At 43.1% G+C, this 27,128-nt stretch overlaps 1 protein-coding gene across 2 annotated transcripts in view; it reads left to right on the forward strand.

Annotated features, from left to right (window-relative positions):
• Window positions 1–455: 455 nt before the first annotated feature.
• The window catches only part of LOC126248557 (uncharacterized), a 309,747-nt gene continuing 283,074 nt past the window's right edge, over window positions 456–27,128 (forward strand). For both annotated transcript variants that reach the window (XM_049949644.1, XM_049949645.1), the window contains exon 1: window positions 456–586. The gene's annotated coding sequence lies outside the window, so the exon portion shown is untranslated. The remainder of the gene's footprint in view (window positions 587–27,128) is intronic.

The following is a 27,128-nucleotide window of genomic DNA, read 5'->3' on the forward strand; positions in this document are numbered from 1 at the left end:
CGGAGAATTGAGGCTCATGTCTTTCTGGACATCGTGAGTTTTAGGTTGTTAACTCAATTCATGAAAAAGCCAGTATAAGTCCTTCATCAAGGACGCATCCGACTACCACTAAAAGCTAATATAGTACCTAAATGCGGATGTTTTTGGTCCCTATTTGTGCGAAACATACGATAATGAAATGTAATAGAGCAAGTTATCAAAATTTTCGTAAAACAAAAATAAAATAAATAGTTTATAAATTGATTTCTGTTACAGGTGCTATGACGTATTCTTTGGGAATACTGCTTTTCCATATTCGTACACATATTGTACACGGTTCGTCCCCATAATATGAAATAATATTTACATTTACAGAGATAATGAGACGCTTCGGAATTTAAATAGTAGAGCTAAATGAAATTCGTATTGTAGACTACAGTTGGCAGCAGTTCGCGATAACACTTTAGGCGGCATATCCGAAGTGATGTTGTGATTCTAGTTTTGAAGTGTCGAAAGTAACAAGTTTTTATTAAATGAGGTGTGACAGTACGTTGTTCGTCTGCATGACTTTTTGTTTGAGGCGAACACGTGTTATTTCCGTAATTATGTAAGTTGTTTATCACATTTTTATGGGAGTGCGTACTTGTATTATACTCCCTACTGTAATGAAAAGACAAACCAAGAGCGATGTTATTTCTAAATTCGAGATGTTTACATGTTTTTTTAGACGCCCGTACCAGTTTTGGAGTTTCACATTTGGGAACAACATCTAAATGACATGGTACTTAATTGTAAAAGTATTTAGATCAGATATATGAGTGCCGTTACATCGTTGTCATTATTTTGAAACTTACCATGGACAGTACAAATAAAATTAATATTCAACTTCTTAATTACATGGCACCCTATAAAACTTTGTGCTAGATGATACACGAAGAGAGGGGAAAAACAATACCATGTCAGGCAACGAATGTGTGTTTGTACTGTGGTTCCAGCAGAAAGTTGTTGCATGTTATTTAGACCTCTACTTTTACCTGACATTACCTTCTCTATGACATTTAATTTCATGCCTAAAAGTCATTTATACTCAAACTAGAGGGTGACTGAAGTTATATTGAAAAGATGTGCTCCTTTGTGTTAGCAGTTGGAAATCATCACACATCTGTTTGTCACATCTAAGGCAGAAATGTTCTTATCCCATTGGAGTAGTTAGGTGGTTGGTTAGTTTTGTGTTCCATGGTTTATTTTATATGATATATCTTAATGATATGGAATGGGTCATTTTACATTCACATCACATATTATTTTGTAAATATGGCTATATACTGAACATTTGTAAGATTTGTTTTGTTAAATATACAGATCAGAATTAGTAGGTGTAATTCCTACCCACCACCTTTTATACATTACAGTAATAGAAATTCTTCTGTGGAATACAAGGCGTTGTCAAGGAGAGACCTTTTCAGTTTGTTTTCAAACTTTACTTTGCTGTCTGGCTTAAGTGATCAAAAATTTTAGTTGTAGCATTGTGCACCTCTTTCATGCTAAAGACTACCTGAATGTAGGATAATGAATGTCATTTCTCGTTTTGTTACTGTAATTATGTATGTCACTGTTCCTTTTGAACTGCAGTGGGCTACATACTAAAAACTTCATAGGGGAATATATACACCATGAAGCTGCAGTCAAAAATGCCCAACTCCTTAAACAGATGTTGACAGGATGATCATGGGTGAGCACCACACATTATTTTTACACCACGTTTTGACTAGCGAAGACTTTCGTGTGACATTACTGAATGAAAGTATGTAAAACACGTTAGTGTACTGATTTCTCACTCCCTCAAGTTTTGCAGTGTGATTCACAGTGCAAAAGTGGCTGAAGTAAGTTGTGTTAAGAGTTCCAAAATTTGCTTTCTCCTGATCAAATTTTCATCAGTGTGGAAACTTAAGAATTTTGAATTTTCCACTGTATTTATTTTTTCTTCGCCATGTGTTTCATTTATTATTACCATGTGTTTCACTTATTATTGGTGTAGAATCTCTAGATGTGCAGAACTATTCCAATTGCTGTATAGTAAATGGGATGTCATTTACACACGAGGAACAATAGTGGACCTAAGATTGAGCATGGGGGGGGGGGGGGGGCATACCTGATTTCTCCCCAGTCAGAATTACATCCCCAGATTGGGTTAGTTCAGTTACCAAGTACAACTCGCTGCATACTTTTGGTTAAATATGACATTAGTTGGCTGTACCATCAACCCCACAAAACTTTAGTTAACTAGGAGAATACTAGCCTATGTCATTCATATAGTCAGATGCCTCATATAGGTCGCAGAAAATAGCAACCAGTTCTATTTTATTTAGTGAATGTAAAATGTGGTGGGTGAACTTGTTAATGGCATTCTCAGTAGGGCAACTCTTCTGAAATCTCTTACTCCTGTCACCTTTCTTGGAGGGGTTTGATAATAGCATATTTCAATCTCTCTGGAAAAATGCCCCAAGTTAGTGATGTAATACATATTTCAGATAAGACAAGACATACTACATGGAAAAAATCTTTAACACTCTATTGAAAACCCCATCAAACCGAGATGTGCTTTTATTGTTGAGTGAATGTATAATTTCATAAGGAGAAGTTGGTGATGCATTCATATAATTGAATTTTATGAGAGTTGCTTTTTCAACAGAATGCTGTGAGTTTTCTCTTTACTTTCTACTATATTTAAGAAATTATTATTAAATATATTTGCTACCAGTGACTCACCATTTATAGCCCTTCCGTTCAGTTCAGTAGAACTGTTATCCTGTTCTGTGGCCCGTTATCATTTCACTACATTCCACATAGCCTTAAGTCTGTTGTTGGAATAACTGATATCCCACAATATTTGCGTGTTCTTAGACTTTTTAATAACTCATCTTAGTAATTTTGAGCAGGTTTTGTAGTGTGCAACTACTGCAGGATGTCTACTTGTTCGTACCAACATACATTCCCCTTTCCTTTTACAAGACACTTTAACCCCCGCTATTTGGTCTGTTCTCGGACCGATGGGGGGACGTTCGCCACCTCCAAGCCCATGTTCTTTGTTCAGCACATCGAGGACATCTTCGGGGAAATCGAGGCTCTCAGTAAAATGCGTTCGGGGTCCGTTCTTAAAAAGACCACCTCCGCCACACAGTCGGCGGCGCTCCAGGCGTGCGACCGACTAGGGGACATCCCAGTGTCCATTGTCCCGCATCTGGCACTGAATAGGACGCAGGGGGTTATTTTTCATCGGGACCTCCTGCTGCAATCTGATGAGGAGCTCAGGGCCAACCTGGAGCGCCGAGGCGTGCATTTCGTCCGGCGAGTCCAGCGCGGCCCCAAAGACCGTCGCATCGACACCGGGGCCTTTATCCTCGCCTTCGAGGAGAAGGTAAAGGTGATGTGCTACCGGTGCGACGTGCGACCTTACGTCCCGCCTCCTATGCGCTGCTTTCGGTGTTTCCACTTTGGGCACATGTCGTCACGGTGTGAGGCTGAACCCCTTTGTGGCAATTGTGGGTGTCCTCTTCGTGAGGAACATACATGCACCCCACCACCTCGGTGCGTTAATTGTCCTGGCATCCACTCGCCTGGATCTTTAGACTGCCCCACGTATCAGAAGGAGAAGAAGATTCAAGAACTCAAAACTTTGGATCGTCTCTCTTATTCTGAGGCCAGGAAGAAGTATGACCGCCTCCATCCCATGACGTTGACAACTTCGTTTGCCTCAGTCGTGTCCACTCCTTCCACAGTATCCTCACCCCTATCCTGTCCCCCCTCCACCTCCTCCCCCCATCCGGGGTCTATGCCTCCAGTTCCCAAATCCCTCCCTTCCAAATCCTCCTCCCCCGCGGCCCCAACCCCCTCTGCCCCAGGGGACAACCTTCCTCCTCCTCCTCCTCCTCCTCCTCCTCCTCCCCCTCCCCCCCCCTCCCCGCCGCCTGAGAAGCGATCCTATTCTCAGGCGTCCATCGGGGAAACGTTCCGGACCCCGGCTTCCGAGGTCCGGCGTTCCAAAACGGACCCTGTGCGTGAGGACCTTCTTCGGGTCCAGCCCACCATCCCTGTGCCTCCTAGGACTTCCAAGAAGGCCTCCAAGAAGAAGTCTCTATCCCCCTCTCCACCCCGGCGCGTTTCGTCTGACGCTCCATCCGTGAGTCGCTGCTCCCGGCCGTCCTCAATTTCGCCGGGACGCTCTGCTGCCAGGTGCTCAGCTGGCCTCTCGTCGGCAAATGATGCTGCCCCTCCTACGCAACCCGGGACAGCGGCCGCAGCTGGCAACGACTCGATGGAACAGGATCCGCCTCCCGCCGGTTGTAGCGTTGTTCCCTCGAAACCTGGCCCTCCGCGGCCGTCGAGGTGACCAGCTCTTCCCCTGTCTCGTTCCCCCCTTTTTTCTGACTAGCGATGGCCTTGTTACATTGGAACATAAGAGGTATTTGATCTAATCGGGAGGAATTACAACTGCTCCTCCGCCTGCACTGTCCGCTCGTCCTTGGTCTCCAGGAAACCAAGTTGCGCCCAACTGACTGTATTGCCTTTACCCACTATACCTCGGAGCGGTATGACCTCACCCCTGTGGACGGTATTCCAGCTCATGGTGGGGTCATGTTGCTCGTTCGGGACGATGTCTATTACCATCCCATCCCATTGACCACCCCACTCCAAGCAATAGCTGTCCGTATTACTCTTTCTGCCTTTACTTTTTCCGTTTGTACCGTCTACACTCCATCGTCATCCGCAGTTAGTCGGGCTGACATGATGCACCTGATTGTTCAGCTTCCTCCGCCGTTTTTATTGTTTGGCGACTTCAATGCCCATCATCCCCTTTGGGGCTCTCCTGCATCCTGTCAAAGAGGCTCCCTCGTGGCGGATGTCTTCAACCATCTCAATATTGTCTGCCTCAATACTGGCGCCCCGACTTTCCTCTCAGACTCTACTCATACCTACTCCCACTTGTACCTTTCGATCTATTCTACCACTCTTGCCTGTCGATTCGAGTGGTATGTCCTTTCTGACACCTATTCAATCGACCACTTCCCCTGTGTTGTTCGTCTCCTGCACCACACCCCATCCCCACGTCTTTCGAGCTGACACATACCGAAAGCTGACTGGGGACTTTACTCCTCCCTGGCGACCTTTCCGGACCACGATTTTCACAGTTGTGACAGTCAGGTCGAATACCTCACGGCTGTTATCATCCATGCTGCCGAACGTTCCATTCCTCATACTACCTCTTCTTCACGTCACATTTCCGTCCCCTGGTGGAATGAGGCTTGTAGAGACGCTATCCGTGCTCGACGACGTGTCTTACGCACCTTTCGTCGCCATCCTACGTTGGCGAATTGTATTGGATACAAACGACTCCGTGCGCAATGCCGTAGAGTCATCAAAGACAGCAAAAAAGCTTGTTGGGCCTCTTTCACCAGCTCCTTTAACAGTTTTACTCCCTCTTCTGTCGTTTGGGGTGGCCTGCGCTGGCTGTCGGGCATTAAGGCCCACTCCTCGGTACCTGGCCTGACCTCAGGTAATGAGGTCCTTGTTGATCCTGTGGCTGTCTCCAACGCCTTCGGCCGCTTTTTCGCGGAGGTTTCAAGCTCCGTCCATTACCACCCTGCCTTCCTTCCCAGGAAAGAGGCAGAAGAGGCTCGGCGACCTTCCTTCCACTCGCTGAATCTGGAAACTTATAATGGCCCCTTTACTATGCGGGAACTCGAACGTGCGCTTGCACTGTCCCGGTCCTCTGCTCCGGGGCCAGATGCCATTCACGTTCAGATGCTGGCACACCTTTCTCTGGCGGGCAAAAGCTTCCTTCTTCGTACCTACAATCGCGTCTGGACCGAAGGTCAGGTCCCCATGCGTTGGCGTGACGCCGTCGTTGTTCCTATACCCAAACCTGGGAAGGATAGACACCTTCCTTCTAGTTACCGCCGCATTTCTCTTACAAGCTGTGTCTGTAAGGTGATGGAGCGCATGGTTAATGCTCGGTTAGTCTGGATTCTTGAATCTCGACGGCTACTTACCAATGTTCAATGCGGCTTTCGTCGCCGCCGCTCCGCTGTTGACCACCTTGTGACCTTGACGACATTCATCATGAACAACTTTTTGCGAATGCGCCAAACGGTAGCAGTGTTCTTCGATTTGGAGAAGGCTTATGATACCTGTTGGAGAGGAGGTATCCTCCGCACTATGTACAGGTGGGGTCTACGCAGTCGCCTGCCCCTTTTTATTGATTCCTTTTTAACAGATCGAAAGTTTAGGGTACGTGTGGCTTCCGTATTGTCCGACGTCTTCCTCCAGGAGAACGGAGTGCCTCAGGGCTCCGTCTTGAGCGTAGCCCTTTTTGCCATCGCGATCAATCCAATTATGGATTGCATTCCACCTAATGTCTCAGGCTCTCTCTTTGTCGATGACTTCGCGATCTACTGCAGTACCCAGAGAACATGCCTCCTGGAGCACTGCCTTCAGCGTTGTCTAGACAGCCTATACTCATGGAGCGTGGCAAATGGCTTCCGGTTCTCTGAAGAGAAGACCGTTTGTATCAACATTTGGCGATATAAAGCGTTCCTTCTGCCATCCTTACATCTCGGTCCCGTTGTTCTCCCATTCGTGGAAACATATAAGTTTCTAGGGCTCACATTGGACAGGAAACTTTGTCGGTCTCCGCACGTCTCTTATTTGGCAGCCCATTGTACACGTTCCCTTAATGTCGTCAGAGTTCTTAGTGGTTCATCTTGGGGAGCGGATCGCACTGTCCTGCTTCGCTTGTATCGGTCCATAGTCTGATTGAAGCTGGATTATGGGAGCTTCGTCTATTCGTCTGCTCGGCCATCCCTCTTACGCCGTCTCAACTCCATCCACCATCGGGGGTTACGTCTTGCGACCGGAGCCTTCTACACTAGTCCCGTCGAGAGTCTTTATGCTGAAGCTGCCGAATTACCATTGACCTACTGGCGCGACGTACTGCTGTGTCAGTATGCCTGCCGGCTGTTGTCAATGCCCGACCACCCCTCTTATCAGTCCTTCTTCGCCGATTCTCTTGACCGTCAGTACGGGTTGTATGTGTCTGCCCTGCTGCCCCCTGGAGTCCGCTTCCGTCGCCTGCTTCGACAATTGGATTTTGCCCTCCCTACCACCTTCAGAGAGGGTGAGAGCCCGACACCACCTTGACTCCAGGCTCCGGTTCGTATTTATCTCGACCTCAGCTTGCTCCCGAAGGAGTGTACTCCGGCTGCAGTGTATTGCTCACGGTTTTTCGAACTTCGTGCGCGACTTGCCAGTCACACCTTTATTTACACCGATGGCTCTAAAACTGACGATGGTGTCGACTGTGCCTTTGTCGTCGGGTCCGTCACCTTTAAATACCGACTCCTCGACCAATGTTCCAGCTTTACGGCCGAGCTTTTTGCTCTCCATCAGGCCGTTCAGTATGCCCGCCGCCACTGCCATTTATCGTATGTACTCTGCTCTGATTCACTCAGTGCTCTTCAGAGCCTTGGAGCTCCCTATCCGGTCCATCCCTTGGTGCAACGGATCCAGCAGTCCCTCCATTCTTTCGCTGATGATGGCTCTCCTGTCAGCTTTCTGTGGGTCCCCGGACATCTAGGAGTGCCTGGGAATGAGGCTGCTGATGCTGCAGCCAAGGCTGCAGTCCTCCTGCCTCGGCCAGCCTCCCATTGTGTCCCGTCATCTGACGTTAGTGGGGTTGTTTGTAAGAGGCTTGTGTCGTTGTGGTGGGATACTTGGTCATCCCTTCAAGAAAACAAGCTCCGGGCAGTAAAACCGTTCCCAACTGCTTGGACAACCTCCTCCCGACCATCTCGGCGAGAAGAGGTCCTACTGACCAGGTTGCGGATTGGGCATTGCCGGTTTAGCCACCGCTACCTGCTTTCCGGTGACCCAGCCCCGCAGTGCCCTTGTAGTCCAGCATTAACAGTGCGCCATGTTTTATTGTCGTGTCCCCGCTTTAGTCAATCTCGTGTTGTCCTGTCCCTGCCATCTACTTTACCGGATATTTTAGCTGATGACGCTCGAGCAGCTGCTTGTGTTCTTCATTTTATAACTTTGACTGGCTTGTCCAAAGACATCTAACTCTTTTACTTATTTTATCTGCATCTTTGTAAGGACTTTCTGGTGTCCCCCCCCCCCCCCCCATCCCCTTGAGTTTTACTAGATTCTATGTGCTGTAACAATTGTGACTGGGCGCTAATGACCTCAGTAGTTGAGCGCCCTTAAACCCCACAAAAAAAAAAAAAAAAAAAAAATCTCGCAGGACCCGTACACGCAATGGATGTCGATTGCACAGGTACTCGTCTGGTGGTAGCAGGTGACCCTGAGGTGTAGACTGCCTCATTGAGTGTTTCATGCCTTCCCAGTCTCACGATCGCGTCATCCTCCAGTGGAACTGTGGCGGTTTTTTTCCACCACCTGTTTGAGCAACAGCAACTGTTAAGCTTTACATCTGCTTTCCGCATTGCCCTCCAGGAAACCTGGTTCCCAGCAATGCGGACCCCTACCCTCTGCGGCTGTAAGGGATATTACAGGAACTGTAGCAACTATAATAGTGTGTCAGGTGAAGGTTGCGTCTATGTCCTGAACTCAGTATGTAGTGAACCTGTGCCACTTCAAACCCCTCTTGAAGCTGTATCTGTCAGCATAAGGATGACGCAGGAAATAACTGTTTGCAATGTATATTTTCCTCCATATGGTGCATTACCTCTGAACGTATTGGCTGCACTGATTGATCAACTCCTTAAAACTTTCCTACTTATGGGAGATTTTAATGTGCGTAACCTCTTGTGGGGTGACGTCGTGCTTACTGGCTGAGGTAGGGAGGTCGAAAATTTATGGTCTGCCTCTTACAAACAAGTGCTGCGACACATTTCAGTGTGGCACATGGCACATATTTGGGCATTGATAGCTCGGTTTGCAGTTCCATGGAGAAGCACATGACGATCTGTGGGGTAGTGACCACTTCCCCATCTTCCTGTCAGTCCCTCGGTGTCATGCCCACGAATGCCTACTCAGATGGGCTTTAAACAAGGCAGACTTGGAAGCCTTCAATCTGCTGTCACCACTGAATCTCCCCCATGTGGTGCCATTGATGTTGTTGTTGAGCAGGTCACTACAACGATAATTTCTGTGGTGGAAAACATGATCCCTCGTTCTCTGGGGTGCCCTCGGTGAAAGACAATCCCTTGGTGGTCGCCGCAATTAAAGAGCATCAGTGAGCTCTACAGCGAGACAAGTGGCACCCTTCCCTAGAGCACCTAATAGCCTTTAAGCAGCTCTGTGCCCGCGTTCGCCAGATTATAAAATGAGAGAAGCAAGAGTGTTGGGTGAGGTGCGTGTCTACCATTGGGTGTCATACGTCACCTTCCCAAGTCTGGACGAAGATCATATGTCTTTTTGGGTATGAAGCCCCAACAGGTGTTCTCGGTGTTAACATACATGGCGTGTTATCTACCGATGCAAACGTGATTGCCGAGCACTATGTTTGAGCCTCTGCGTCGGAGAACTACCCTCCAGCCTTTCGCATCCTCAAATGGTGGATGGAAAGGAAGTCCTCTCGTTCACTACATGCCACAGTGAACCCTGTAACACCCCATTTACAGACTAGGAGCTCCTCAGCACTCTTGCACATTGCCCCGACACAGCTCCTGGGATGGATTGGATCCACAGTCAGATGATTAAACATCTCTCATCTGACTACAAGCAACATCTCCTAGTCATCTTCAACCGGGTGTGATGCGATGGTGTCTTTCCATCGCAATGACGGGAGAGCACAATCATTCCAGTGCTCAAACTCGGTCAAAACCTGCTTGTTGTGGATAGCTACCGGCCCATCAACCTCACCAACTTTCTTTGCAAGCTGCTGGAATGTATGGTGTGTCGGCGGTTGGGTTGGGTCCTTGAGTCATGTGGCCTACTGGCTCCAAATCAGGGTGGCTTCCACCAGGGTTGCCCTGCCACTGATAATCTTGTGTCCCTCGAGTCTTCCATCTGAATAGTCTTTTCCAAACGCCAACATCCATATGACATGACCTTGTGACATCATATCCTTGCCACATTGTATGAGTCGGTTGTCCGGGGCCCGCTCCCAATTTTTATCCAAAACTTCCTGTCGGTCTGTACATTCTGCGTCAAAGTTGGTGCCTCCCATAGTTCCCCCTTGTATTCAGGAGAATGGCATTCCACAGGCCTCGGTATTGAGTGTCTCTATTTTTACTGGCTATTAATGGTCTGACAGTTGCTGTAGGGCCGTCGGTCTCACCTTGTCTGTATGCGGATGACTTCTGCATTTTGTACTGCTCCTCCAGTACTGGTGTTGCTGAGCAGTGCCTACAGGGAATCATTAACAAGGCGCAGTCATGGGCTCTAGCCCACGGCTTCCAGTTTTCAACCGTGAAGTCTTGTGTCGTGCATTTCTGTCAGCGTTACGCCGTTCATCCAGAACCAGAACTTTACCTTAATGACGATCTACTCACTGTAGTGGAGACATACCGATTCTTAGGACTGGTTTTGAATGCCCAAGTGACTTGGCTACCTCACATTCGTCAGCTTAAGTGGGTGTGCTGGCAGCACCTCAGTGCTCTCCGCTGCCTGACCAACACCAGCTGGGGTGCAGATCGTTCTATGCTGCTGCAGATCTATAGAGCCCTTGTTCAGTCCCACCTTGACTATGGGAGTCTGGTTTACGGTTCAGCAGTGCCCTCAGTGTTGTGTTTACTCGACCCAGTGCACCACTGTGGTGTTCGCCTAGCGACGGGAGCTTTTAGAATGAGTTCAGTTACCAGTGTCCTGGTGGAGGCCGGGGTCCCTCCATTGAAGGTTAGGGGTGCACAACTGCTAACCAGTTAAGTTGCACACATTCATAGTTCTCTTGTGCATCCGAATTACCGTCTCCTTTTCCCAACCACAGGGGATCATCTCCAGCATTGGCCCAGGTCAGGGCTACGATAGCAGTTCCCGTCTGTTCCCATGTGTCTGAACTGAAGTCCTTCCTGTTACCCGCCTCTCCTTGAGGTCCATTCACGTACACCTCCATGGTGTGCACCTAGGCTGCAGATTCTTCTGGACCTTTTGCATGGCCCTAAGGACTTTGTTAACTCTGTGGCTCTCTGCTATCACTTCCACTAGATTCTCGGGATGTACGGGGGCCATGAAGTGGTTTGCACCGACAGCTCGGTGGCTGGTTGTCACACAGTCTTTGCGTATGTTTGTGGAGGACATATTGAACAGCACTCCTTGCCACATGGCTGCAGTGTTTTCACTGCAGAGCTGGCGACCATATCTTGTGCTCTTGCGCATGTCCGCTCATGACCTGGCGAGTCATTTCTCCTGTGTACTGACTCCTTGAGCAGCCTTCAAGCTATTGACCAGTGCTACCCTCACCATCTTTTGGTAGTGTCCATTCAGGAGTCCATCTATGCCCTGGAACGGTGTTTGTGTGGACCCCAGGACACGTCAGAATCCCAGGCAACGAACTTGCTGACAGGCTGGCCAAACAGGCTACGTGGAAACTGCATCTGGAGATGGTCATCTCCGAAACTGACCTGCATACTGTCTTACTCCACAGGGTTTTTGAGATTTGGGAGACGGAGCGGCATAACAGTACGCACGACAAACTGTGTGTCATTAAGGAGACTACGAATTTGTAGAAGTCTTCCATGCGGTCCTCTCGCAGGGAATCAGTTGTCCTGTGCTGACTCTGCAGTGGCCATACGTGGCTAACACATGGTTACTTCCTCCGTTGTGAGGACCCACCTCGGTGTCGCTGTGGCTCACAAATGACGGTCGTCCACCTCTTGCTGGACTGCCCAATTTAAGGCACTCTGTAGTGGACTTTTAACTTTCCCAGCACCCTACCTTCGATGTTGGGTGACAATGCCTGAACAGCAGATTTAGTTTTACGTTTTATTCGTGAGGGTGGGTCTTATCATTTGATGTAAGTTTTAATGCATGTCCTTTGTCCCTCTGTGTCCTCCACCCTAGTGCTTTTACGTTGGAGGTTTTAATGTGTAGCAGAGTGGCTGGCTTTTCCTTTTTATTCTCATGATCAGCCAACCATGGTAATCTGCTCTCTTCTTTTGATCTCTTCGACATGTTTCTTGCGTGTCTCTATGGTTTTCTTGACCGATTTTGTTCATTTTAGTGTTTGTTGCCCTTCTGTCAGTCTTGTGGTTTTCTCCTTTCTTCCAACTGTGTTTTGTATGCCTTGATTATTTTACTCCCACCCTTGGGGAATTATTTTAATCAGAACGAGGGACTGATGACCGACCTAACCCCCCCCCCCTCCCCCCCGTTTTAAACCAACCAACCATTCTTGAAGTCACCAGTCACTAGATTCTTAAAAAGCAAGTCGGAAACAAGTAAATTTGAGCCTTAGAAGTTTATCTGATGCGAGTATTGTTTCAAAATTAATTGTTTTTATTTCAGTGTAAATTGGCCCACCTGTAACACTGAAACAACATTAAGTTTTATTTACCCAAAGTACTTTATGTAATTTTACAAGAGAACACTGTGAAAGTAAGCTAGTTTACATGTAGGACTTGGCTGTTACACTATTTGTGTGTTGTGGGTGGGACATTACACACTGCATTATCTACAATGTCTGAAGCATTCAGAAAATAGGTTAAGAGGAATATCGTTTTAAAATGAAGGTACATGTTTTGGGTACTTATTTTGACAAATAGCACAATAAAAGGAATTTTTAACTAAATTTCAGATTACAATAAGTAGCAAGAATGGCTAGAGTCCAAAAGTTTAGAGAGAAGTTGAAGAACAATGAGGAAGCATATCAGCTCCATTTAGAAAATGAAATAAAACATGATAAAAGAAGGCAAATGGTAAGAAAAACGACTGACAATCCAGCACTTCATAAGTTAAAGAAACAAAGTGAAAGAGAATGAAAACTACTCTAAAGAATGAAGAAGAAAGAACAGGCGTGTAAGTCACTGGTTCAACCATATACAGTCAGCAAGTTCACTAGGAAAGGCAGCAGTAGAACAAAGAAAGCATTGCCTGAGAACCCCATTAAAAGAAGAGCTGTGGTAAAATAGTTTTTACCAGAGTATCTAGAATGGAAGCTTCTTAGTCTTCTTCCAGAACGGAAATACCGCTGCATCGGAATAAAACTTATACTAAAGAACTTATTTCAAAAGTGCAAATTTTTTTCTCATCATATGACATCTGAAGATCTTTTTCAGGAAAGAGTGTGTGTTTGATTGTTAGAGGTATGATTACCAAAGAAAAGTCCAGTGTTCACCTTGGACTGTTTTGCGAAGCAAACACAATCGTGCTACTTCCAAACATCAGTCATGTGTCACACCAAATGCAGTAGTTCTGCAAATTGATTTTTCGGAAAATTATGCACTTACTATGCAGGACAACATGCAGAGTGCACATTAGTCACATGATCAAGTTACCATATTTCCAGCAGTGATGTGGTTGGAGACCGACTCTGAAGCTATGGTAGTTGTGAATGATGAATTAAATCATGGCAAGCACTCAATTTGGACATTCTTATAATAAGTTATAAAAATGTGGAAAATGAAGCATCGAAAAATTAATGAGCTACACGTGTTCCGATGGATGTGCCGGGCAGTTTAAAAATAAATTCACATTTACAAATATGGCATTGGAGATTAGGTCTGTAGACTGGAGATTTTTGCCACAGCACATGGCAACAGTGCTGATGGCATGAGTTGGTCTGTAAAGAGAGCTGTCCGGAACAGGGTAAAAACAGAGAGTTTCAATGTGCAAACTGCATGGAACTTTGCTGATTGTGATAGACACTGCATGAAATAAACTAAGAGTGACATATGTCCCCAAGGAAAGAACTGCAGAAAATGTTGAAATGCTGGAACAAAGATTGTCTGGAGTCTGTCCTGTTCCCAAGTTGCAGTTATTACATTAGTTTTCTTGTGTCAAAGAAGGTCTGCCTAAAGTTTGGGCAACAGCAAAATCAGAGTTCCAGTCTGTTGTTACTTCACCAGTATTAAAACAACAATACAGTGGTCAGTTGAACATCGTTGTTGCAGATTTTGTTGAAGCTGTTCTTCTAGTGATATGGACAATATATCTTGTGACTCAGTCATACATGGCAAAGGTGGAGTATGTAGGTAATAAAAGTGTAACATTCCTTTAAATGGAAGAAAGTGGCAAATTTTGGATTTCACCTGTAGTGAAGGGTGAGTCAATTGAAGGTAGGTTTGTTGTGAAGAGAAAGTTGTGTATTCCAACATTGATGAACAGTTCTCATTTGACTAGAAATTTTTTAAAATGATGTTTGATTTTATTTTGAGTGTTTGTGCTTTTCTATGCTGTAGTTTAGTTCAAATAGTATGCATTTAGTTGCATTACATACTGCAATTTAATATTCTATGTAAGTCATACATCAATTTGTCTCACCTGTAACCGTATGACAGATCTTACATAGTGTCATGCATTGGTGCAATGTAGTAATTCCTTTCTCATAGCTACATGTTTCTTTAATAGAAGAATTTAAGTTTCATTTGAATGTGGCTTGGCTGAATTGTGGCCACTAACAGAGGAGAATTATTATTTTGATGTCAAATTGGTTCAGTTCCGTGTCAATTTCTTATCCCACCTGTATCATTGCTTTTATTAATTATATTGCAGGCAGTTCAGTACATATTCAGAATGCTGTATTTGTTAGAATTAACTCATTTTGTTGCTTAAAACAGTAACTTGACTTCAAATAACTTATGATTCCTAAATATACAACACAAAAATACTAGTACAAATGTCCCACCCAAAACTCTGGAATTGCTCCTGTGTTGTTTATCTTAATTTGCTTTATGATCAGAGAGAGCATTTGTTAATGGGTAAACAGTTACTTTCTTGGTTTGAGCTTCATCAAAGGAAACATTAGCTATTAGGGTCCTACTGTCTTTGTCCACCCATTTTGGAAAGTTAATTCCTGAGATCAAATTGTAGGATCCAAATAAGATTTCCAAATAATTTTTTCTTTCAGAATCCTTTAGAAAATCTACACTGAAGTCACTACAAACTATTAACTGCTTACTGCTGTTTAACAGATAGCAGAGATGTTGAGTCGCAGATAGACATGACAAAAAGACTATCAAATAAGTAGGCTTTCGGCAACCCCCCCCCCCCCCCCCCAGACACACACACTGATGAACAACAGGGGACTGTTCTCAATTGACTAGAACTTTTTTAAAAGTTTGTTTGAGTTTATCGCGAGTGTTTGTACTTTTTCATGTTGTAGTTTAGCTTAAATAGGATGTACTTAGTTGCACCACGTACTGCAATTTAATATTATACGTAAACCGTACATCAGACAATTTGTCTCACCTGTAACTATATGACAGACCATAGTGTCATCCATTCGTGGAGCTTAGTAATTCTTTTCTCATAGCTATATGTTTTCTTAGTAGAAGAATGTAAGTTTCATTTGAATGCAGGCTCTCTCTCTCTCTCTCTCTCTCTCTCTCTCTCTCTCTCTCTAGCCGGCCGAAGTGGCCGTGCGGTTAAAGGCGCTGCAGTCTGGAACCGCAAGACCGCTACGGTCGCAGGTTCGAATCCTGCCTCGGGCATGGATGTTTGTGATGTCCTTAGGTTAGTTAGGTTTAACTAGTTCTAAGTTCTAGGGGACTAATGACCTCAGCAGTTGAGTCCCATAGTGCTCAGAGCCATTTGAACCATTTTTCTCTCTCTCTCTCTCGCACCTGACTGTTCCTCCTTGTACCAAAGCATTTACCTTTTGCCATACGAGGAAAGCTTTATGTAAGAATGGTTACATTAGAGCAGGAGGGGCAGTGTCAGTGGCAAGTGCCTCTTCTTGTCTCCACTTTGCAGATACCTATGGCTTGAGTCTTTGTAGATGTTTTTTGTCCTAGTGTTGTGTTCTTGTTTCTCACTATTTTCTGTGAAAAGGAAAAATACTGGCAACAACAAAGGACATTTGTGAATATATGTATTGCAAAGTAGTAAAAATATCTATTCTTTTTTTTTAGAGGTCACTGCAGGATGTTCCAGAATTAACACCAGAATTCGTAAATACAGTAAATACACGTTTGTATTCTTAGTATATTATCCATGTAACTTGAATGTACCAAGGAAATGATTCCATACATCATTAGTGAATGGGAATATGCAGAAGTAAACTAGTTTACAGCTCAAGTGCACTTATTTTTTTTAGCAGCTCTTGCATTATGTGTTGATATTGGTTGTAGCCAGTTGGGTGGCAGTGTATGCTAGCCAATGTGAATTGTTGCTTCTAATTATTTCTTTTGGCAGGAAATAGAGATTGATTACATTTGAAGAATGATAATGGAAAAGTCCAAAGTGCCTTTGCTTTTCTGTATTGTCAGTGCTGTTGTGTTCTTGGTACAATGTTGCATGTCCCAAGACTGAGTGCGTCAAATCACAGAGAGGTCTTATGGAATAGTTTGAATAGATAATGCACAAGTTTTTGGTGAGTGGGCACAGCTTTGTGAGCTGTGACAGATTTTGCACTTACGGAGAAATGAAGAAAGGTCTGCAAGGCCTTGGTTCCACAAGTGTTAAACAAGATTGTTGCCAGCTAAAGCTATGCACCATTTCATGTATTTCCAATACATACAACTGACTTCTTTGATTTTAAGATGCTGCTGAAACATTGCTGTCAACGCAAGTATGTGACCTCTCCAGATGCTGCATCATGAAAGTGTCTTGTGCTATCCATTTCAAATAGCTAGTAAAAATTCTTACTCAGAAACAGAAGGTTGGAGAAATGTTAGTGTATTTAAAAGAAGAAAGACCATGGCAGATGTGTGCTATGTTGTACTTCACTTGGAAGTCCAACAGTGTCAGTTGCAAAATGCAAATGCCTGTAAGTGATGTTGCCATTTCTTCCACAATAGTACATGGCCACTAAAGTAAACTTCACATCTTGTGATCCCAAGAATGGAGTTGTCCTCAGAAGTGGGCAGTGACCCGAAAATGAATGGAAACTTCTGTGCCTAGGCAAACTGCCATATTATGAATCTAGGATGTGATCACATACATGAGCAGATGCTACATCATTTACTTCTAGGTAGGATGAAGAAGAGGAAGAAGGTGGGGGAATGGGAACTGGTGTATGATCAGCAGATTTCACCAGCTGTCAGAGCTTAGATGAGAGGAGTCTCTTGCAGCTGTAGGTGTACGAAAAAAGCACCAGACTCAAGAGTTAAGAAGCCTAAGTCAGTTGTAACTTTATATAGAAAGAAGACGATGCTGTTGCTGTTCAGGTAGTTGTCATTGCAGAAGTGTGGGCCACCTGTTGAAGGAAGTGTTGGAGTGAGTACCAGGTCACCACCATTGTAAGCCTTGTGCAGGGTTGTCTCAGGTGACTGATAACACAGGGGAGTTATGTAGAAATTTTATGGAGGAGGATCAGATAGTGCTTGTGAGGAGCTGGGAATAAGTCTCGATAGGGACATGAAGTATGACGTAGGTGGTGACCTAAAAAAGATACACTATGTGATGAAAAGTATCTGGACACCTAGCTGAAAATGACTGAATAGTTCGTGGTGCCCTCCATCGGTAATGCTGTAATTCAATATGGTGTTGGCCCACCCTTAGCCTTGATGACAGCTTCCACTCTTGCAGGCACACATTGTCAGGTGCTGGAAGGTTTCTTGGGGAATGGCAGCCCATTCTTCACAGAGTGCTGCACTGAGGAGGGATATCGATGTCAGTCAGTGAGGCCTGGCATGAAGTCGGCGTTCCAAAACGTCCCAAAGGTGTTTTATAGGATTCAGGTCAGGAATCTGTGCAGGCCAGTCCGTTACAGGGATGTTATTGTCGTGTAACCACTATGCCACAGGCCATGCATTATGAACAGGTGCACGATTGTGCTGAAAGGTGCAATCGTCATCCCCGAATTGCTCTTCGACAATGGGAAGCAAGAAGGTGCTTAAAACATCAGTGTAGGCCTGTGCTGCGATAGTGCCATGCAAAACAACAAGAGGTACTAGCCCCCTCCATGAAAAAACACAACCACACCGTAACACCACCGCCTCCAAATTTTACTGTTGGCACTATACGTGCTGGCAGATGACGTTTGCGCCCATTCACCATACCCACACACTGACATTGGATCGGCACGTTGTGTACCGTGATTCTTCACTCCACACAACATTATTCCACTGTTCAGTTGGCCAATGTTTACAGTTTTTACACCAAGCGAGGCATCATTTGACATTTACTGGCGTGATGTTTGGCTTATGAGCAGCCACTCAACCATGAAATCCAAGTTTTCTCACCTCCCACCTGTCATAATACTTGCAGTGGATTCTGACGCAGTTTGGAATTCCTGTGTGATGGTCTGGATAGACTCTGCCTATTACACATTACGACCCTCTTGAACTGTCGGCAGTCTCAGTCAACAGACGAGGTCAGCCTATACGCTTTTGTGCTGTACGTGTCCCTTCAAGTTTCCACTTTGCTATCACATTGGGAAAATTGGACCTAGGGATGTTTAGAAGTGTGCAAATCTCACAAGCGACACCCAGTAACCTGACCATGTTCGAAGTCCATGAGTTCCGAGGAGTGCCTCATTCTGCTCTCTCACGATGTCTAGTAACTACTGATGTCACTGATATGGAGTACCTGGCAGTAAGTGGCAGCACAATGCACCTAGTATGAAAAATGTATGTTTTTGGGAGTGTCCGGATACTTTTGATCACATAGTGTAGCTGCTCAAACTGGTGCCCTAAATGTACACCTCATGAGGCAGTTTCGGCATCACGATTGGGCTCGTCTTAATACAGCTGTTAGGCATGTTTAATGTAGTGCTTGAGGAGGGACTGATGGTGGAGGCTGTGGCTCATACTGCAGTGGTGCTACCTGCGTCTATCGATGTAACTGACTTCAGTAGGCATAGCCTGCATCTCAGTAGGTATGGGAAAGGAGGTTGACAAAGCTTATAGATGACAGTGTAGTGGGGGGAGGGGGGAATAGATTCACTCGTAGAAAAATTTCTGTTGTAATTGATGTTTCTAGATTTAAGTCAGCTGATAGGTATCACAGCTTAAGGGAAGTCTGGCACAGGCACCACCTTAAAAAAAAAGTCAGATATCTAATTAATGAAGGAATTAGCACAGTTCATCAAAATATAAGAGCCATTAGAGATAAAGTTAATGGACTTCTTGTCTGCTTGTTGATACTGACTCTGGCATTATCGGTATGTCAGAACACCACTTAGACAATGTGTCAATTCAGAGGCTTCCAGTACCGGGATACAGAATTGCTGACTATTTTTCAGTGGGCTCTTTGCAGAGTGGGAGAGGGGCCATGTACATGAAAAAAGGTATTGCTTTTGGATTTATTGTGTATCAAAGCACTGCACTGACCAGGTCACTGAATGTTTGGCAGGAGCAGTTGAATTTAGTGAAATTACACTTTTAATTATAGTTATCTATAGGTCCACTAACTCTGATTTCAGGATGTTTCTGTACAAGCTAGAGAGAGTTCTTCATTCAGTTCATAGAAAGTACCAAAAATTAGTGGTTGTGTGGTGACTTTAATATTAATTTTAAAAGTGACTGTGCGAAGCAAAAGATGTTGGAAGGTCTCTTAAATTCATATTATCTGATGCATATTGTGTTCTTTCCAATCAGAATGCAGGGGAACAGTAGCACAACTATAGACAAAATCATTGTTCATTATTCATTTGTAGGGCGACATTCTGGTAGTAAAAGGATAAATGGGCTTTCAGATAGTAATAAACCCCCCCCAATAGAGATGATAAATATGATTTCTTAAACACATTTCTAATGCTTTTTGAAAGTTACTTTCCATTAGAACATTTAAAATGGGATACTGGCACTAACAGGCGACCCGGATGGTTGATTGATGGGATGACGATATCATGTAGAACAAAGAGGGAATTATATCAAAAAGTTAGGGAAAGTAACAATCAAGCTGCAGTAGTCTATTTCAGATAGTACTGTAAGTTGAAACTTCCTGGCAGATTAAAACTGTTTGCCGGACCTAGAGTCGAACTCGGGACCTTCGTCTTTCTCCTGCAAGTGCTCTACGATCTGAGCTACCCAAGCACGACTCATGACCTATCCTCACAGCTTTAATTCTGCCAGTACCTTGTCTCCTACCTTCCAAACTTCACAGAAGCTCTCCTGTGAACCTTGCAGAATTAGCACTCCTGGAAGAAAGGAAGTTTGGAAGATAAGAGATGAGGAATTAAAGCTGTGAGGATGGGTCGTGAGTTGTGCTTGGGTAGCTCAGATGATACAGTACTTGCCCATGAAAGGCAAAGGTCCCAAGTTCGAGTCTCAGTCCAGCACACAGTTTTAATCTGCCAGGAAGTTTCACATCAGCGCACACTCTGCTGCAGAGTGACAATTTCATTCTGGAGTACTGTAAGTTACTTAAAAATGTCACTAGGAAGGTGTGTGGTATACAAATGGAGTAGCTAATTCTCAGGAAAAAATTAAAACCGTGTGGTCATTCTTGAAGGAAGTGTCTGGCCAACAGCACAAGGATGAGGGTATGAAATCAGTATGTAATAAAAATATTTTTTTTACTGATGAGTCAGACGTACAGGGTGACAATTATTGAACTATATGGGAAAAAAATGTAAATTAGTTACAAACTATGGCATGCACACATTTTGTTCAAAGTGGGAACGTCATTACAGATATTTGGATTTAGGTTATGACATATTCGATATGCTTGCTATCATTGGCGATAATGTAGTGCAGAGGAATAGCGAAATTCTGCACGACCCGCTAAAGTGTCGGAACATCGATGCTGTCGGTAACTTCCTGAATGGCTGTTTTCAGCTCAGCGGTGGTTTTGGGGTTACTGCTGTACACCTTGTCTTTAATATAGCCCCACAAAAAGGAATCAAATGTGTTCAGATCTGGAGAATATGGCGGCCAATTGAGGCTCATGCCAGTGGCCTCTGTGTATTCCAGAGTCAGAATATGGCCCCAAAGTACTCCTCTCGGACATCAGTCTCCTGCTTCAATGGGGTCGAGCTCCATTTTGCGTAAATGACATCTTGTCAAAATCAGGGTCACTTTGGATAATGGGGATGAAATCATCTTCCAAAACCTTCATGTTCCGTTTGGTAGTCACCGTACCACAAGGAATATCGCACCGATCCGTTAGTGCACATTGAACACCACAGTCCCCAGTTGAGAGTGAAGAGACTTCTAGATCATGAAATGTGGATTGCCAGTCCCCCAAATGCTCCAGTTTTGCATTTTGATGAACCCATCCAAATGAAAGTGGGCTCAGTCGCTAAACCAAACCATACAGCGCGCACTAATTCCCATCATGCCCCGCAGCCAACTGTGCAGTTTGACTGTCCTAATGCAAACTGAACAGAAGTTATGATTTTATTCCAAATAGTCCAATAATTGCCACCCTATATATGTGCAGTATTTAACAATCACTTTCTGAATGTAGCCGGTGAATTAAGCAAGAACTTACTTCCACAGGGTTTCGTATAACTAACTCAACAAATGGCTCTGCAACACTTCTGTCTGAAATACATCTCTATGATACTGACAAGGGGGAGATTGAGTCAATAATTAAATCACTGATGAATAAGAACTCTCACAGATTTGACAGGGTATCTAGCAGGATACTAAAGCACTGTGCTGCATGTGTTAGGCTAATACTTAGCCACATTTGTAATTTTCCTTTAATAATGGTCAGTTTCCTGTACAATTAAAGTGCTCAGTAGCAAAACTGCTTTATAATTATAATAATAAATAACAATAATAATAATAATAATAATAATAATAATAATAATAATAATAAAAAGAGAAAGGGATAATGTAAATAATTTTAGACTTGTTTTTATGCCATTGGTGTTTGCAAAATGTATTGAAGAGGCTGTGTATATATAAGGGTAATTGATAATTTCAGTTCACGTAATTTGCTGTCAAACATACAGTTTTGTCTCAGAAGAGGCTTAGCAACTGAAAACACTACATTCTCCTTTTTGGTGAGGCACTGGAGGGATTGAACAAAAAGTTGCAAACACTGGGCATCTTCTTTGCTTCAATTAAAGCATTTGTTCGTGTGGGTCACAAAATATTACTGCAGAGTTTGGGTAGGTGATTCTAGATTTCTTTGTTTTCTGGTGTCACTAGCTTGGTAGTAAAGGATGTTGGAATGCAACATAGGCGATGTATCAAATATCACGGTTCAACACCCTAATTCATGGCATGTAGAAAATAGAATGGTGTTAAAACCTAGTAAGACTCAGTTTTTACAATTTCTAACACACAATTTAACTAAAACTGACATGGGCACATGATCATTTAGTCTGAACAATCCAAATTTTAGGTGTCCATATAGATAGTAAACTGTCATTGCCATGTTAAGGATCTTGTTCAGGAACTGAATGCTGCTATATTTAACGAGAAAATTATTCTATCTTGGTTATTTACTTACAACATACAACATATTCTGGAGTAACTCTTTCCATTTGCAAAGATTATTTTTGGTTTAGAAATTGGCAGTTCGAGCAGTATGTGATGTTAGTTCGAGAACCTCTTGTCGGCTTGTGTTCAGGAGTCTAGGAATTCTGACATTGGTCTCACAATATATAATTTCATTAATGTCATTTGTTAACCGTATGAGCTTATTCCTGAGAATTAGCAGCTTCCACTCAGTTAATACTAGGCAGAAATCAATGCTGCATTTGGATCACATCTCCTTGTGTCTTGTGCAGAAAGCTGTGCAGTATTCTGCTCCATCCATTTTCAGTAAGCTACCATAAAAATTAAAAAAAAATCTTAGTAATAATCATCACACACTCAAATATCTAAACTGAAGAATTTCCATCTGGATCATTCATATTCTATCAAGGAGTTCCTAGAATAAAATTAAGCGAATTCTTGGGTTATATTGTTGATTGTGGTAATATATACTCACATCTTTTTATCTGCTTAGAATTCATCTACAGTTTATTTTATCTATATTAATTTAATGTACTAGCTTGTTCCATGACCATGAAGATCTACCAGTACGCTTCAGTTTAGTTCTATGTAACTACATATGTAAAATAAAAAATAAGAAAGCTCAAATCTCATATTCTTTTTCTTTTTAATTGCATTGTATCTTTATTTGCATAATGATGTGGTAGAACCAAATGACTGTGGCAAGTTTTTTATGCTAAGCTAACATGGCTGCTTCATATACACAATCTGAAGCAGAAGTGGCAGACGAGACTTTACACTGCCTCTTCACCTTATCGTAGGAAAATGATTGATCAACTATCTAGAATCTAAAATATTTTGCTGACTCTGCATTGGCCACACTAAACTGACCCATGAATACATTCTCAAATTGCTCTTCCACTATAGTGCAATTGGTGTTTTTTTTATAAGTCAGTGATGTACATTTTAATAGAATGACTTGTTTTTACTGTGAGAAGACAAACACTGAAGCTAGTTGTCTCATTACCCTCAACTTTAGCTGATAACGCCCAAGCAACAAACATAATTTTACACTTTGACAGTGCAGCATGTGCAATATTGGTTGAAGGTCAGAATATATGATCCTGCAGGCTCCTGGTATGGGGTGGCTTTTCACCTGCTATTGCAGGGGTAGGCTTGATCCCATCTTTTAATCTGTTTATCTGTCTGTATCCTTCATTGTTTCAATCTAAGAGTGTTCTCTTAATTACTCCACCATTTTATTGACCTCACTCTTGGCCTGGTCTTCTGTAAAGATTGTCTGCCAGTTGGATGTGGAAGATGAGATGTACATTTTGCCATGGACGTACACTGGAGGACCTTTGGCAGTTGTCTGTGAGATAATTGTACTCTTCCACCCCCCCCCCCTTTACCCATGACCCTATGATACTTCAGTTTTGTTTCATAGTTGGCTTTGTTGTTCCATTCTACCATTCTCATCCCAGATACACAAACATAGGTGTTTTGGCTGTCCATCTAGTTTCTTACATTGCAAGAATTTGATTGATTTGATGCTCCCAGGATGAGAGGAGTTTGGTCCCTTAAATCAATCAATCCATCCATCATCGTAAGTGTCATTCTAGAAAACAATAGCCCAGGATTGGCAGAAAATTTTTTGAGTTTACCAACTCTGCCAACCAGACATTAGCATTCTGTTAACATTGTGGAACTGTTTGAGAAATACTAGTTCAATTTTACATCAAGTTACATAGTGATGGGAATAGGAAACCGTTCTGTCAGTGGCTCACAGTACTTTGTCTAGACCAGATAAGGTACTATCCAATCTGTTGAAAAATAAGATTCCATCCACCGACTGCACCATTTCGATGCCTTCAGTGGAATTTAACAAATGCCCTGGCTTGTGGAGGGAAGCAAGTCTAACATCTACATCTACATCTACATACATATTCCACAAGTGACTGTACGATGCATGGCAGAGGGTACCTTATACCACTACTAGTCATGTCCTTTCCTGTTTCGCTTGCAAATAGTGAGAGGGAAAAATGACTATCTTTATGCCTCCATACAGGCTCTAATTTCTGTATCTTTATGGTACTAAGTGAAATGTACATTGGCAGCAACAGAATTATTCTGTAGTCAGTTTCAGATGCTGGTTCTCTACATTTTCTCAATAGTCTTTCATGAAAAGAACGCCATCTTCCCTCTAGGAATTCCCATTTGAGTTCACGAAGCATATCCATAGTAATCAAATGTGGATCGAACTTACCAGTAACAAATCTACCAGCCCGGCTCTAAACTGCTTTGATGTCTTCCTGTAATCTGGCCTGGTGGGGATCCCAAGCACTAGAGCAATACCCAAGACTGTGTCATACTAGTGTTCTATGTGCAGTCTTCTCTACAGACGAACAATACTTTCCTAAAACTCTCCCATTAAACTGAAGGCAACCATACACCTTCCTTACTACCATCCTTCCATGCTCATTCTGTTTAATATTGCTTTGCAACATTATGCCTATTTATGCCTATCACACTTCCCTGGGACACACCTGATGATAGCCTTGTCTCTGAACACTCGCTGTCGAGCACAATGTACTGCCTTCTATTACGTAATGAGACCCTTTTACTGTGGGAACGTATTCCATATACTCATACCTTCAACAACAGTCTGCAGTGGGACATGGTAACAATTAATTTCCTGAAATCTAGGAATATAGAATCTGCTAGTTGCCCTTCATCCATGGTTCACTGGGTATAATGTGAGAAAAGGACGAGCTGAGTTTCGCACAAATGTTGCATTCTAAATCCATAAGAGCTTCAGTCTTCAGGAAATTTAAATACTGAGAAAGTTATTTGTGCACTATTATACAGTTATTAAATGTAATAGTTTTTAGCAGTGTTTCATGCTGTTTGTGGCAAAATAACGATTTAATAAACTTTTGGAAAAGTTCACAAGCTGTGTTTTTTACAGTTTTCTGTGCGTTGAAGTCGTTTAGTAAATTTCGTGCTTTAGTTTTCAGCTGACATTTCTTGTTGCTTCTAGTGAAATAGTTCACTAAAATTTTCATTCAGTGTTTTAACTTTGTTGAGTGTTCCAGTGGCTGCTTGAATTTTTTGGTTTTAGCTAATAATTTTGTGAAGTTTTGTTGGTATTTGTATTAGCTGTGGTGTAGTGGTGTTAATACAAGTAGTTGCTTTCTTAGTAGACAGAGAATTTAAAGACTGCTATTGTTAGTACTACTGGTGTAACTGAACATAGGTAACATAGACGTACAGTGTTTTTTTGCCCCCCCCCCCCCCCCCAAGTAGAGAAGGAATTAGCCTATTTCATCAAGATATAAGAGGTATTAGAGATAAAGTTAGTGAACTGCTTATATAAGCTGACTTCAAAATTATTGGTATATCAGAGCACCACTTAAATAATTTGACAATTCAGAGGTTTCCATTAACAGGATACAGATTAGCTGGCTGTTTTTTCAAGGAGTTCCTTGCAGGTAGGGGAGTGGCTGTTGCCAGGTGGCAAGAAGGCAGCTAGGAGGAGGCAGATCTCCAGGGTCATGGAACGTATCAGTACATCAAATTACAACATAAAAGAAATAATAGATAAAAATAAAATGTTTATGAACCCAAAAAATGTCAATCTATAAGTTTAAGCAAACACAATCAACAATACAAAAAGAATAAGCTTAATTTTTCAAGGAACTCCTCGACAGAATAGGAGTGACACCTCAGCAAACACTTCAGTTTCAATTTGAAAGCGCGTGGGCTACAGCAAAGATTTTTGAATTCGAGTGGTAGCTTTTTGAAAATGGATGTAACAGAATAATGTACACCTTTCTGCACAAGGCTTAAGGAAGTCTGATCCAAATGCAGATTGGATTTCTGCCGAGTATTAACTGAGTGAAAGCTGCGTATTCTTGGGAATAATCTAATATTGTTAACAAGAAATGACAGCAAGGGAAATATATGTATAAAAGAGAGAGAGAGGGAGAGAGAGAGAGAAATGTCAAAATACCCAGACTCCTGAACGGGTGTCTACAAGAGGTCCATAAATTTGCATCACTTATTGCCTGAACTGCCCATTTCTGAACCAAAAATATCCTTTTAAAATGGGAAGAGTTATCCCAAAATATAATACCATACAACATAAGCGAATGAAAATAAGCAAAGTAGACTAGTTTTTGTGTAGAACGATCACTCACTTCAGATACTGTTCGAATAGTAAAAATGGCAGTATTGTCTTTGAAGAAGATCCTGAACGTGGGCTTTCCACAACAACTTACTATCTCTCTGAACACCTAGAACTTTGAACTGTTCGGTTTCACTAATCATATGCCCATTTTGTGAAATTAAAACGTCAAGTTTTGTTGAATTGTGTGTTAGAAACTGTAAAAACTGTCTTACTGTGATTTAGCATTAGTTTATTTTCTACAAGCCATGAACTAATGTCCCAAACTGCACTATTTGAAGCTGGGCCAATGTTACACACAACATCCTTTACTACCACACTAGTGTCATCAGCAAACAGAAATATTTTAGAGCTACTCATAATACCAGAGGGCATATCATTCATATAAATAAGGAACAGGAGTGGCCCCAACACTGATCCCGTGGGCACCCCCCCCCACTTGACCGTACGCCAATCAGACCCCACATCACAGCCAATCTCAATATTGTGAATGATGACTGACTGCTGTC

This window comes from Schistocerca nitens, chromosome 3, assembly GCF_023898315.1.
Source record: "Schistocerca nitens isolate TAMUIC-IGC-003100 chromosome 3, iqSchNite1.1, whole genome shotgun sequence".
Classification (NCBI taxonomy): domain Eukaryota; kingdom Metazoa; phylum Arthropoda; class Insecta; order Orthoptera; family Acrididae; genus Schistocerca; species Schistocerca nitens.